This window comes from Bombus pyrosoma, linkage group LG15 (assembly GCF_014825855.1).
Source record: "Bombus pyrosoma isolate SC7728 linkage group LG15, ASM1482585v1, whole genome shotgun sequence".
Classification (NCBI taxonomy): domain Eukaryota; kingdom Metazoa; phylum Arthropoda; class Insecta; order Hymenoptera; family Apidae; genus Bombus; species Bombus pyrosoma.
Genome location: NC_057784.1, coordinates 2,938,600 through 2,950,273, shown reverse-complemented (window position 1 = coordinate 2,950,273; position 11,674 = coordinate 2,938,600). Strand labels below are relative to the sequence as shown.

General features: G+C 38.9%; 1 protein-coding gene across 2 annotated transcripts in view; it reads right to left on the bottom strand.

The window, feature by feature from the left end:
- LOC122575575 overlaps nt 1–11,674 on the bottom strand; it is a 79,442-nt gene that overhangs the window by 32,237 nt on the left and 35,531 nt on the right. The window lies entirely within an intron of this gene.

Genomic DNA, 11,674 nt, shown 5'->3' with positions numbered 1-11,674 from the left:
TCAGAAAAATTTGCCAAATGTCCAGCTGGACAAATTGTAAGGTAGAAATTAAATAATAAAAAAGAAAAAAAAAGAAAAAATATGTATCTATATGTGAAACTTTATGTATACATAATGTGTGACTTTAAATAAATGAACAATCGATAAATGAATATTTTCTCTCTCGTATACTCGAAGCGCATTGATCTCCCGAATTCCTGTTTATACAGTTGGAATAGCGTTTCGCACGCGTTTCGTTTCTGGTAAGCGAATGTTATTCTGGTATATTATACCGCTATTCAATTCCGAAGCTTGCCTCGTGTCAACGCACGTCTATTTTGTAACGAGAGTTAGCTGCAAATTTATTTCACCAAGCTCAAAAACGAGCCTCTTTTATTTTCATGAGCGAAACGCGAATAGATTTGTGAGGAACGCCAATAAACATGCAAACGAAGAATATAAATAACGAGAGAGCCGTACAAATATTCTATCATTCTATAGCGATGCATCGTTGGAAAAGTTTTTTCATCTTCAATTGTCATAGGAAAATTCTCCGATTTAATCGAATTTTAATCAAATTTTCAGACTCTCGTAAGCTGACTGTGGATTGTGGCGAATATAACTAAAAGAGAGAAAAGAAGATGGAATTTAGATAGAAAATTATTTTATCTATTTGTAGAAGGTACTACACACTTTGAATATTTCATGTACACTTTTACATTAAATTTTGCATCTTCGAGTTTCTCACAACTGCATAGAAATCATGCAGATTATTTGCAAGTAATATCTTCCTCTATCATTTGAAATAACGAAGGTATTACAGTCATACAGACTTGTTAGAACAATCAAATGCACACTGTGTAATATACCGAGAGCGTTCAACAGCATTTACCTTCGTCCAGATACATATCTCTCTTAAATAATTAATTTCACATAAATGGACCGTTTATTTCGAAAATGGTATAGGCCCATTTTTTGACAAAATTGAGAAAACGAGAAATTTACATGAACTTTAACTGGAACTTTTCATTTATGAACAATTTACCATTTAAATCTTACGATATCTATCCGTTTTAATCAATTGAAACTTGGTTAATAAGTGGAATCGCATAATCATTTACTTTCAAACGTGGCGTAAGCCTATCCATTAGCCTGAAAACAAAATATCGTTCTAGTTAATTCTCAAGAAAACTATGCGTACAACGAATGTACAAACTGCTCGTACACAGCGAGACGCGACCAAACCAGGTAGACTTAATCAGCATTTTTCCAATCGATGTAAGCGCCAACACTTTGATACTTCAAAACGAAGAAAAATGGACCTACGATGTTTCCAAAATAAACCGTCTGTATCTCACTTTCTAGCGTAATTGTCAAACTTGTTTCACACAGACCCTTAATTTCTCGAAGAAAGAAGAACAAATACGAAATAGAAAAAGGTCGGATCGGAAGGGTTAAGATAATTAAGGACAAAACAATCGGCCAGAGGGAAAGTAGCGTAGAATGGCAGAAGTGCTGTCGGCTATTCTTAAAGTTGGTCCGCGTGTAGCGTTTCAATTCGGCGCTATCTTGGTACGAAGGAATTTAACCGTGTGCGAAAACTCGAGTACGTATGCTCGTCGCTTATAGGAACGAGGCACGAAAACCTGATATCATCTTGATGTCGCCTCGATATTCCTGGAATGCACCGGCCATTTACGAAAATGGCAACCTCCGTCCTCCCTGTCCTCCATTGTTCGTTCTCTTAAATTCTCTTTCCATTGACTTCCCTTGCTTGACGTCGCTTTTTTATCACCGGCGCGCCGTCTTTGTTGCCCCTTGATATTTTCTTCTCCTCCATTGGAAGCCTAATGGAAATTGCGTTAGCCGAAACCCGGTAACAGCTTCCTCGAACCTCTCGCTTTGCATCTTCGAGCGATCGATCGGCGCAGCTTGGTCGTTATCGAATTTCTACGTTACCTTCCGCGATAGCTCAAATACACTGCCACCTTCCTCGAATAATCGCCTGCGAGAGAATGGCAAGAATCTGTTACAGGTTGCAAACTTGGTAGAGAAGTTCGATCGTTTTTCCTCACGCACTCAACTTCCCACGTGTATTCATTTACGTGTACGCTATAGTATACTGTACTGTGTACACTGGCGGCCAGAAGTGTTAGGACACCTTGTGGTTTCATAGGAAATGTAATAATCGATGTGATTTAACGTAGAAGTAATATGATAAGGTCAGACGTAATTTAAAGTACCTAGTACGATTTATTATTTATATGTAGAAAGCTGAACATTGTTGAAATTATTTGAAAGGATTACTGTAGCGTAGTTAATTATAATAATTATGTGTTGGTATATCTTGACTATCGGTGAGAGCGTAAGATGAATTAGGTAGGACATTCCGAAAAGTTTACTCGAAATTTCAGTTTGTATCGTAAAATCATCCGTAGCGTGTGTCCAGACATGGGAACAAGTAGCCAAAAAGTAGCAAGTACTGTAATAATACGAACGACGATCAAAATGATCAAAAGAAAACAGATACAAAAGGAGAATTAAATTTAATTTACGGGAAATTGTAACGTTGAATATATAGGGCGTGTTTCACGAACTTTGACCACCCAAAATATCTTCGGGTCTACTCGAAATTTGAATTTGTATCGTAAAATCATCCGCAGCATGTGTCCAGACTTGGGAACAAGTAGCCAAAAAGTAGCAAGTACTGTAATAATACGAACGACGATCAAAATGATCAAAAGAAAACAGATACAAAAGGAGAATTAAATTTAATTTACGGGAAATTGTAACGTTGAAATATAGGGCGTGTTTCACGAACTTTGACCACCAAAAATATCTTCGGGTCTGCTCGAAATTTGAATTTGTATCGTACAATCATCCGCAGCATGTGTCCAGACTTGGGGACAAGTAGCAAGAAATATCGTGATAATACGAACGACGAAATTGATGAAAACGATCATCAAAATGATTAAAAGGAAACAGATACATATGGACAGAAGGAGAATTAAATTTAATTTACGGGAAATTGTAACGTTGAATATATAGAGCGTGTCCCGCGAACTCTGACCATCTGAAATATCTCCGTTATTTACCCGAAATATTTGACTTTGTTCATCCTATTAATTTCGTTATGATAATAATAATAAAAATAGTAACGATGCGTTTCTAATGTTTATAATATCAACGGGTCAATACCATTTGTTACGCGATAGAGAATTACAATCCGTGATTGTACAGGATAGCGTTAACGATTGTAATTAACGTCGAGCGAAATTAAGCTCGCATAATACGATTTTATGAAACAAGCTCGACGTGTCGACAGCATGCACCGATACAAAGTTGTAATCTTTGAACCGTTATAATCTTCGAAGCGAATTTCTTACTTCTCTTATCGTCGCGGTGACTGTTGTAGCCGATGCAGCCATAATTCGTTGCGTCACATTCAGCGCAGTTGTTGATAAATGTGGATATCAAATATTTTTCAATGTTGCTCGCAAGAAACACGATCTAATGGTATCAAGTCCGCAGATCTAAATAGTTGGCTAGGAAGCAGTGCCTCCATGACCTATCCATCGATTTCGTCGATGCACACGGCCGACACTTGCAACATGTTTCGTAAGAAAGAAAGCAACAGAACGAACAGAGTGGAATATCTCAGAAACGGTGACTTTTAGGACGATAGGTACCTTGGTACTTGTATACTCGAAATTCGCTGTTCTATCGAAATCAAACGTGAAAATCGCCCATCCCATTTAAAGAAATTAAATCGACCTGTGTATCTCCGCTACGTATCCACCTGCCAGCAGACCATTATCGCCGTGTTATATATTTCTTTAAATCCTACAACTTTAATTAGGGACATTTTTACATATTGTTTGAGATAACGAAGATATTTCAGGCGGATAGAGTTCGTGCGTCATACTGTACATACGTGAGTCGTTTGTAGTCTGTGTATCAAACGAAATAATAATTGCCACAGACTTTAATAATTTGTTAATTATTCCTCCAGAGGTCGCGCGGTATCTGACGGATACGGTAACATACGATATATGCTGCGATGCTTATTTTTCAGACTGTACAAATATATGAAAAGTGTATAATTGTGTCAAAATAAATACAAAGTATAATATATAGATATATTTACAGTATAGATAAACTGCATAATTATCGATTTAGAATAGAGGATGGACATTTACAAATATTTGAAATCAGATTTTACACGTATTTGCCAGGTTTGTCGTTATAACTGGTGGTCGAAGAGATGTCGTAATGCTTGTGAACGGAGGTCTGTACCTACTCAAATAGCTTTGAACCGGATTCCTGCGATGCCAGATGCATATTGGCTTAATCCAGTTCTTCGATGGTTGATTGATCAAGCCTACGATCCGTATGACAATCGTATTTAATCGCTCCTACGTGGTTTACCTGAACGTACATACGTTTCGTGGCTAGCTATACACATCGTGCTAAAGTAATCCTGATTGACGGGAATTGGAATCGATTGGAACGGTGGCGAAAGCAACATCTAATTATGGACGAGCAGCATTTGGATTCGGCGGAGCTGGCCTCGTTCTTCAGCCGCGTTTCACGCGGCAAGATTTTCCCAGCTGTGTGCATTCCTCCGTTAATATCAGCCTCCGAAACGTTGCTCTTCACACTCGACGCAATTATTCCGAAATCAGTTAACGTGGCGTGCACCGTTTCCTCTGATTTATATCGCGGCTCGCAAATTCTACGTGGTATTAGTATGCGTATGCGACGTTACAAAACGATGAGCCAGAGTTTCCGACCTTTTTCGACCAACAATTTTCATTCCCAACAACTGGACTGCGGATTTTTCTGCGAATTTCTATTCACATAGCGGAAGAAACGGGAACCTCGCGATACATAAAATTTTATTTCTCCTATTAAACGTTACAACGAGTACTTCGTTTCGAGTGTTCTTTGCACATAACGCGCATTTTATACATTTCTCCGCTTTTCAATTTCCCACAAGTATGACGAACGCGTTCGGTCTAATAATAAGCCAACAACTTAAGCCTCGTATAAAAACAACGTCGAGTTCCGAACAATACACTAGCGATTTTCTCGAAACATTAAAAATTCTCTTTTCGCTCGAAACTAAGACGACATTGAAAGATAAGAAAAAAATCGAAGAACGCAGCGAGGTAAAATCAACAAACGCTACAACTCTTTAATAAAAAATAACCACAACACACCTGGTAAGAATTTCGCAATTCCTTCGGGAGATCCACGAGTTGGATACTCACGTTATAGGCGGATACGTGGAACAGAACGTCGTTTATCGATCCACATTAGATAGTCGACGAAACAAACAAGGAACAATTTATAAAATCGGCCTTTGCAACGTTTCAATCCTCTCGTTAACGATCGTCGACTTCTTTATCGCAATTTATCGGACCTTCTCAGGATTTATAATACATTTTCTAATGGCAGTGAGCCGAGAAATTGGCTCGAGTTCGTTACACTTATATCCGCTGCTTATGATATTTACTCTTTGGTCACAAGCTTTGCGCAGTTAGGAATTAACTTGCCTGTTCGAGTCGTCGAACTTCGAGAGGTTGCATAAATATTTGCGTTACGTCGAGATAGAAGTCTTCTCGGTTCACTGAAGCGAGCTGTAAAATCGCAAAGCGTGGAACATCGTAAGGAGACGTCGTCTTACGTACTCCTCGGTCGGGGATCAAATATACTCAAAATCGCGAGTGCTTTAGACGGTTTTATAGATGGAGGAGGAAATAAAACTTCTTTGTTAAAGACGTATGGGATCCACTCAATGGACGTGGATAAAGATAGTTGGCGAACATTTATGCGAATCTACGTTTTCACAGACGCGATTAGAGGAGTGGAACCCGAGCAGAAATTTATTTTAGTAGATATTATAAGTCGTTTATCCCGCTTTGAATATTTGTTATATAAAGGAGATATTGTTGTTTAATTTGTTTTAATTTGGATGTAATTTAATCAGGAATAAGAGAAGGATTTAATGGCCTCTGCGGTATTACTTAGAGTTTAATTACAAGTGAGAGAATCGAATCGACGTATACAGAGTGCCCCAAATTTAAACGAACAAACTGCGAGCAATTGATCTACGGACAAAAAGAAGAAAAAGTGCTATATAGAGTTCGTTAGCAGAGGCTTTGTTACAAAGTTACAAATAAACATTGTACGCGTGAAATAAATAACGAGACGTATTTTCCATCACAGCACGTAGAGGTTGACTGTATTATTGTATCAGCGTAGTTACATGTTTTCTTTTTTTTTTTCTTTTTTCTCCGTGTCGTTGACAGTCAGAAAATGATACAATAAAAACGATACAATAAAAATAATTACTTAATACTCTGAATAAATTTCACTTTTAAAAAACGTGCTCCTTTCAAAATATTGCCCTCGTGCTCCAATACGAGTTTTACATCAAAGAACAATGGAATTAATGGCGCTAGAAAATTGTGCAAGCAGAGTTTCGATAATTACGTCGTTACCTATTTTCTTGCGTATAATATTTCTCTATAATTTTAGCGTTTATTGACAAACTTTATCGTCTTTTTGCCTTTGTAGATTACAGACAACCTGTACGTTGATAACAGCGAGTAAATACGTTTAAGTATCGGGAACGAATATTTATATTATGAAAAATCAGGTTTCTACTTAAGAAGCTATTTAGTTTAAACTACACTTGTTCTGCTGGCGTTAGAGCGATAAGTCAAGCAAACATAGCAAGCAAACGGCTCGTTCTCTGCTGATCGATGGTCTGTAACTTGTCGTGCTTCTTGCCTTTAAGATTCTTCGCACCCATCGTTTCAAAATGGGTCGCACGATAACGTTATCAGAACGATATTAGCTATCTTATTCGACGTACGTTTCAACAATGTCTACGACTATCGCGTACTACCCTGAATAATATATGCATAGTACTGTTCATATTCTTAAGTATTAGGAAGTTCGCACGGAACACGATAATTAATCCAGATTGTCGAGAAAACTATTAATCAAATAGAAGTGTGTGTTCGACGATATAAAGTGCATGCAAAAAGGATTATGAAAATTAGTCACGAGAGCCGGGCAAAAATAATGAACGAGCAAACGGCGATCTAAATCCTATTAAAAATTTTGACTGAATCGACGCTGTACAATTGAACAACGAGATACAAAATGCAAGAGTACAGTATAATATAAAAGAAGAACAATGGAGTATCTAAAATGAATATAATCGAGAACGTAATATCTAATATCTTATTTTATTATATATAATTGACAAGATTTTTGTTGCTAAAGTCGCAAACCGGATAGCAATTGTCGAAAGTTTTAAGTTGCTGTGTCCTAATACTATGAACAGAGTTGTACATCTTCCGTGCTCCGATTGTCATTCACGTTTGCTGGCCGCTTTAATCTCGAAACGTTCGCGTTCCATCGAAATGGTTTCGTTTCGCCGAACTGCCACATTTTATCAAGCTGTTACACGTTCGCGAACCACAACCGCGTTGACCTTTCGTCGAGCGGGCAAATTATTCGACACAGTGACAGCCACGTGTCCTTCTCATTCGTTTTCCATCAAAGAAAACTTAGTTGTCGGAGATTTAGTCGGACGACGGAAGTTTCCACGCAGAATGGAGTTTGCAAGTCGGAAAGTCCGTGTTTTCCCAGGATACCACGACAGAAACGAGTATTTCTACTTTCGACTTTCGCGGAGAAAAAGTTGACCTTAGCATTTTTTCGCCGATCGATTGTTCCTTTTTGTCGTGGTTCTTCTGGATTTACGATTCTCCGAGTGTTCCTCTCGGCCCACTCATTTCTCGTCGTATTCTTCTCGTTTTATTCGATTTATAGTTATTCTCGAAAGAAGTTGTATGCTAAGAAAATTTGACTATAGCGTTGTACAGTTGCCTGCGTCATCCTTCGACGATCGATGCCACCCTTTCATCGTGGTTTCTGCAGATTCCCGAGCTGTTTCTCTTAGTCAACTCCTTTTTCTCTTTACTCGATTTGCTTTACGGAACTTTGCAATTCAGAAAATTATTTCTCCATTAAATAAACGCTGCACGTAAAAAGTTCTGCCCGTAACCTGTTAACCGAGGGAAACGAGTTAACTGGCTGCTCGAACCGCCAATTTCATTGAAATAATACCATTTGATACGATTGTCGAGCAGTCGCATATTTTTGTTAAACACAGTTTCCCTTCGAACAGAAACTGTTAATCGTCATTCGTATTTATATTTGCAACAGCTAAGACCGATCTAACTGGGACTGATTTGTTTTCATTGTTACATCCTTCGATTCTGTGATTATCGAAGCTAAATCTAACGATAACCAAAGGAAATGGTTAACGGATTAAAAAATAATCTCACGCGTAGAAGTAAAGTTTGGCCGCCTTGTAAGAAGCGTTAACGCGGCTGTCGTAAAAATAAAATTCTAAAGCTCTCGGTGTTCTCACCTTATTCTCGAGCAACGCGACGGTCTCGTTCGTCTGGAAAGATTCTGTTTTGCCTTTAAACACTTTAGACGGTGTCATTCTTCGAGGCGTTTTCCTTTCACGATCCTCGAGAACGCTACGCCATTTCCATCCCCTCGATTTATTTTTCCTCTTCGTAGGAACTCGTAGAACGTGTACTCGCGAAAATACAATTACCTCGCGAGTTTCGTTCGTATCGAGACACACTCTCTCTCTCTTTCTCTCTCTCTCTCTCTCTCTCTTTCCTGATTCGATTTCCTCCGACGGCGAAATTTCACGTTCGAAATCCCCGCTGACAATTGCCGTTCCGAGCGGACCAGTGGGCAGCAGTGACGAATCGAGTCAACGAAATTGGCGAAAACAAGCGGACTAATGGCGAAGGTATAGTCCTCGAACGCGACTCTTCCCCTTGCTGGGTTTTAAAGCTGCAGAAATAGGTTGCGCCAGTCAGGAGGGTTCGTAGGCAGGGGCTCGTGTGCCGTGGACGAGGCCTCGTTGATCGATAGGGTCTAACCCACTACTACGGACGCGTCTCTTCATTCTCCGCCAGCGTACAGCCACACGTACGTTTCTCTGTTTACCAACACTTTTCTCAGCTCGTAATGCGGCACAGGTAAATACAGGGGACAACCGAACATCCCCGTCGTAGGTGCGAACAGGCTTTCTTTGTGTTTGCCGACACCGACTCGTTAAACGCAACTTCTGTCTGCGTGTACCTTCGACCGAGACGCCTGCCTCTCTGTGCTTTGCATTTGAGATTAGGTGCCAATTCGAGTAACGCGTTAGAAATACGTTGAAGCAGATCGAAGACGAGGCAGCTTTTCGTGTGATTATATCACAGCAGAGCAAGAATTTTTTACTTTTGTAAAAATAGGTGGAATCCGATGGCGAGCTTGCAAACAATCGTATATTCTATATAAACAAAGATCATTTCAAATTCTATCCAGAAATGACTATAACCGCGTTGTGAGCATTTTGCGCATTTCAGAAATAAGCTTTTTGCAGAGAACAGCAAAGTCAACGAGATGCACAGAAACAGAGTAAGCTTTAATTCTCCGTTTTTCTATCAGGAAAGAAATTTGAGACGGTAGAAACTTCTGTTCAGAGATGTGAGCTCCTATTACGCGAATAGAAAATAATAGGCACACGGAGGAGACAATTAGCGAGCTCTTATTATACGAACTCCGATTATACGTATAAAGAGTCCCCGGAATGTTCAGATAGATGAAGTTCTATCGTACTAAAGTTTGTTGATGCTTTCGTAATTGGTTATTTCAGAGATTAGAGAATAATTTTCGTGTCAAAGATTGATAAAATATAAAGAGAAGAATATGACGAGTCTACCTTCGTTGACTTTTTGATCTTTATGTCACTTAAACATTATTTGCAAAGTTTGTTAGTTTTAGGGATACACTATCGGCCTTAAGTGTTTCTACACATCTTCTACTACGATAAAACTTGGCATCCATTCGTTAACATTTATCGAAAAACTCTATCAAATTTTACTATAATCAGCATTTTATTAGGTCGTCCGGAAAGTTTCTCTCGTTTCATAAGGTGATAATAGATGAACAACAATCTCTGCTTTATATTATTTTATTGAATTAGGTACGATCCATTTCGTTCTATTTCTATTATTATGTTCGTGCATAATTCAATAAACTAATATAAAAGAACAAATATTGTGCGTTTATTAGTTCTTTATAAAACGAAAGAAACATTTCGGACAACCCAATACAGAAAGATACAATAAATACAAAATAAAAGCAATGAAAAGTATGCGATCTGTATTAAATATTAGCAGTTGTCCTGACACTTATGATCAGTGATGTATATCGTCTCACGTAAAATTACCATACTGATAAAAAGCAACTATTGCATAGCGCAACTACATAGGAGCCACTAACATATCACGCGACTGAAATATATCGTGCGTCTAAAATGTACCAGAAATGTCTTAATTTATGGCACCCTCACCCACCCGTCTACCCATTTCTCTTGCAAAATTTGAAAATCACAGGCCATTCCAAGCGCTTAAAGCTCTACGTTTCCTTATCAAATTATCATTCGTTCAGAATTACAGCTATTTTATTGTCTCGTTTTGATTTCTTAACTACAAAAACTCATACGAGCCTTCACCGTTTTCAGTACACTTTTGAACAGATTTCTGCGTATTTTATGCTTTCGAAGAATGTAATATTCCTCCGTCCTGTGTTTCAATAGCGACTTACACGATCGTAACAGAAGACACGCGATAGTTAGGAACGACAGAGGTGACTCTTCCCGATAACTGTGACAGCAATCTCGGCAACAATAGTTGTGCAAGTGTCACGTCGTCAAAACGCCTTTACAATTCTCTCGTTTATATTCGATACATGTACATACATAGGGTGTCCTTTTCTTCATTCTCTGTTACATATTGCCGTTTCTCTGTAATATTTGAACAACTGTGGGCGTGTCAAGGTCATTCGGTTCCTTCCTACAACTGGATTTTTCGCCAGTGATATAGGTCCGGGTTGTTGTCTCGTACGTCGTCAGGCTTTCGTTCAAACGTAAGAAGGTTATTTTAACCACCTCTTGCGAAGATAAACAGGTACAACGCGTTAAAGGGGAAATTCCTTATAACTCGAAAAGAGTATCAACTTTTCTTTTTTATCGTTTCCGTACGGTAGATTCGTCTACCAAAGCGGTTTCCCGATGCGACGGGACACCCTGTATATATATATATATATACATAAACGATATCGTTTATTCGATCTATACAGGCAGATTCAGAACATGTAGGAAGCAAGGCAGGGGCTGATGTAGCACACTAAAACAAAAAGAACAGTTCGCACGAAGATACGCTCGATATGACCTTCTTTTCCAGTTACAGCTTATTCTGTATCGTAATACTTGCTTAGCCGTATCCTCAGTGAAATTGCTCGAAATGACCAGGTCCAGGATCGATAGAACCGTGAACGTATCATCTCGTAGATCGTCCAAATTGTTCGGGCAGCTTAGACGGATTTGTCGACAACTTTGATCGTCACGTTGACGACCAGTCTCGACACTGTCAACCGACCTTGTATAAGCAAGAGATATTGAGAAACGCCGCCGTAACTAATCATCGGATGGATCCAGATCCGGAGGCTGAGGAAATAAGGCCAGAACGATCTTACAACTTGCCAGTAAATCGTTCGTCCGAACAATGTCCATCATCGCGGAATATGCTGTAGCCGG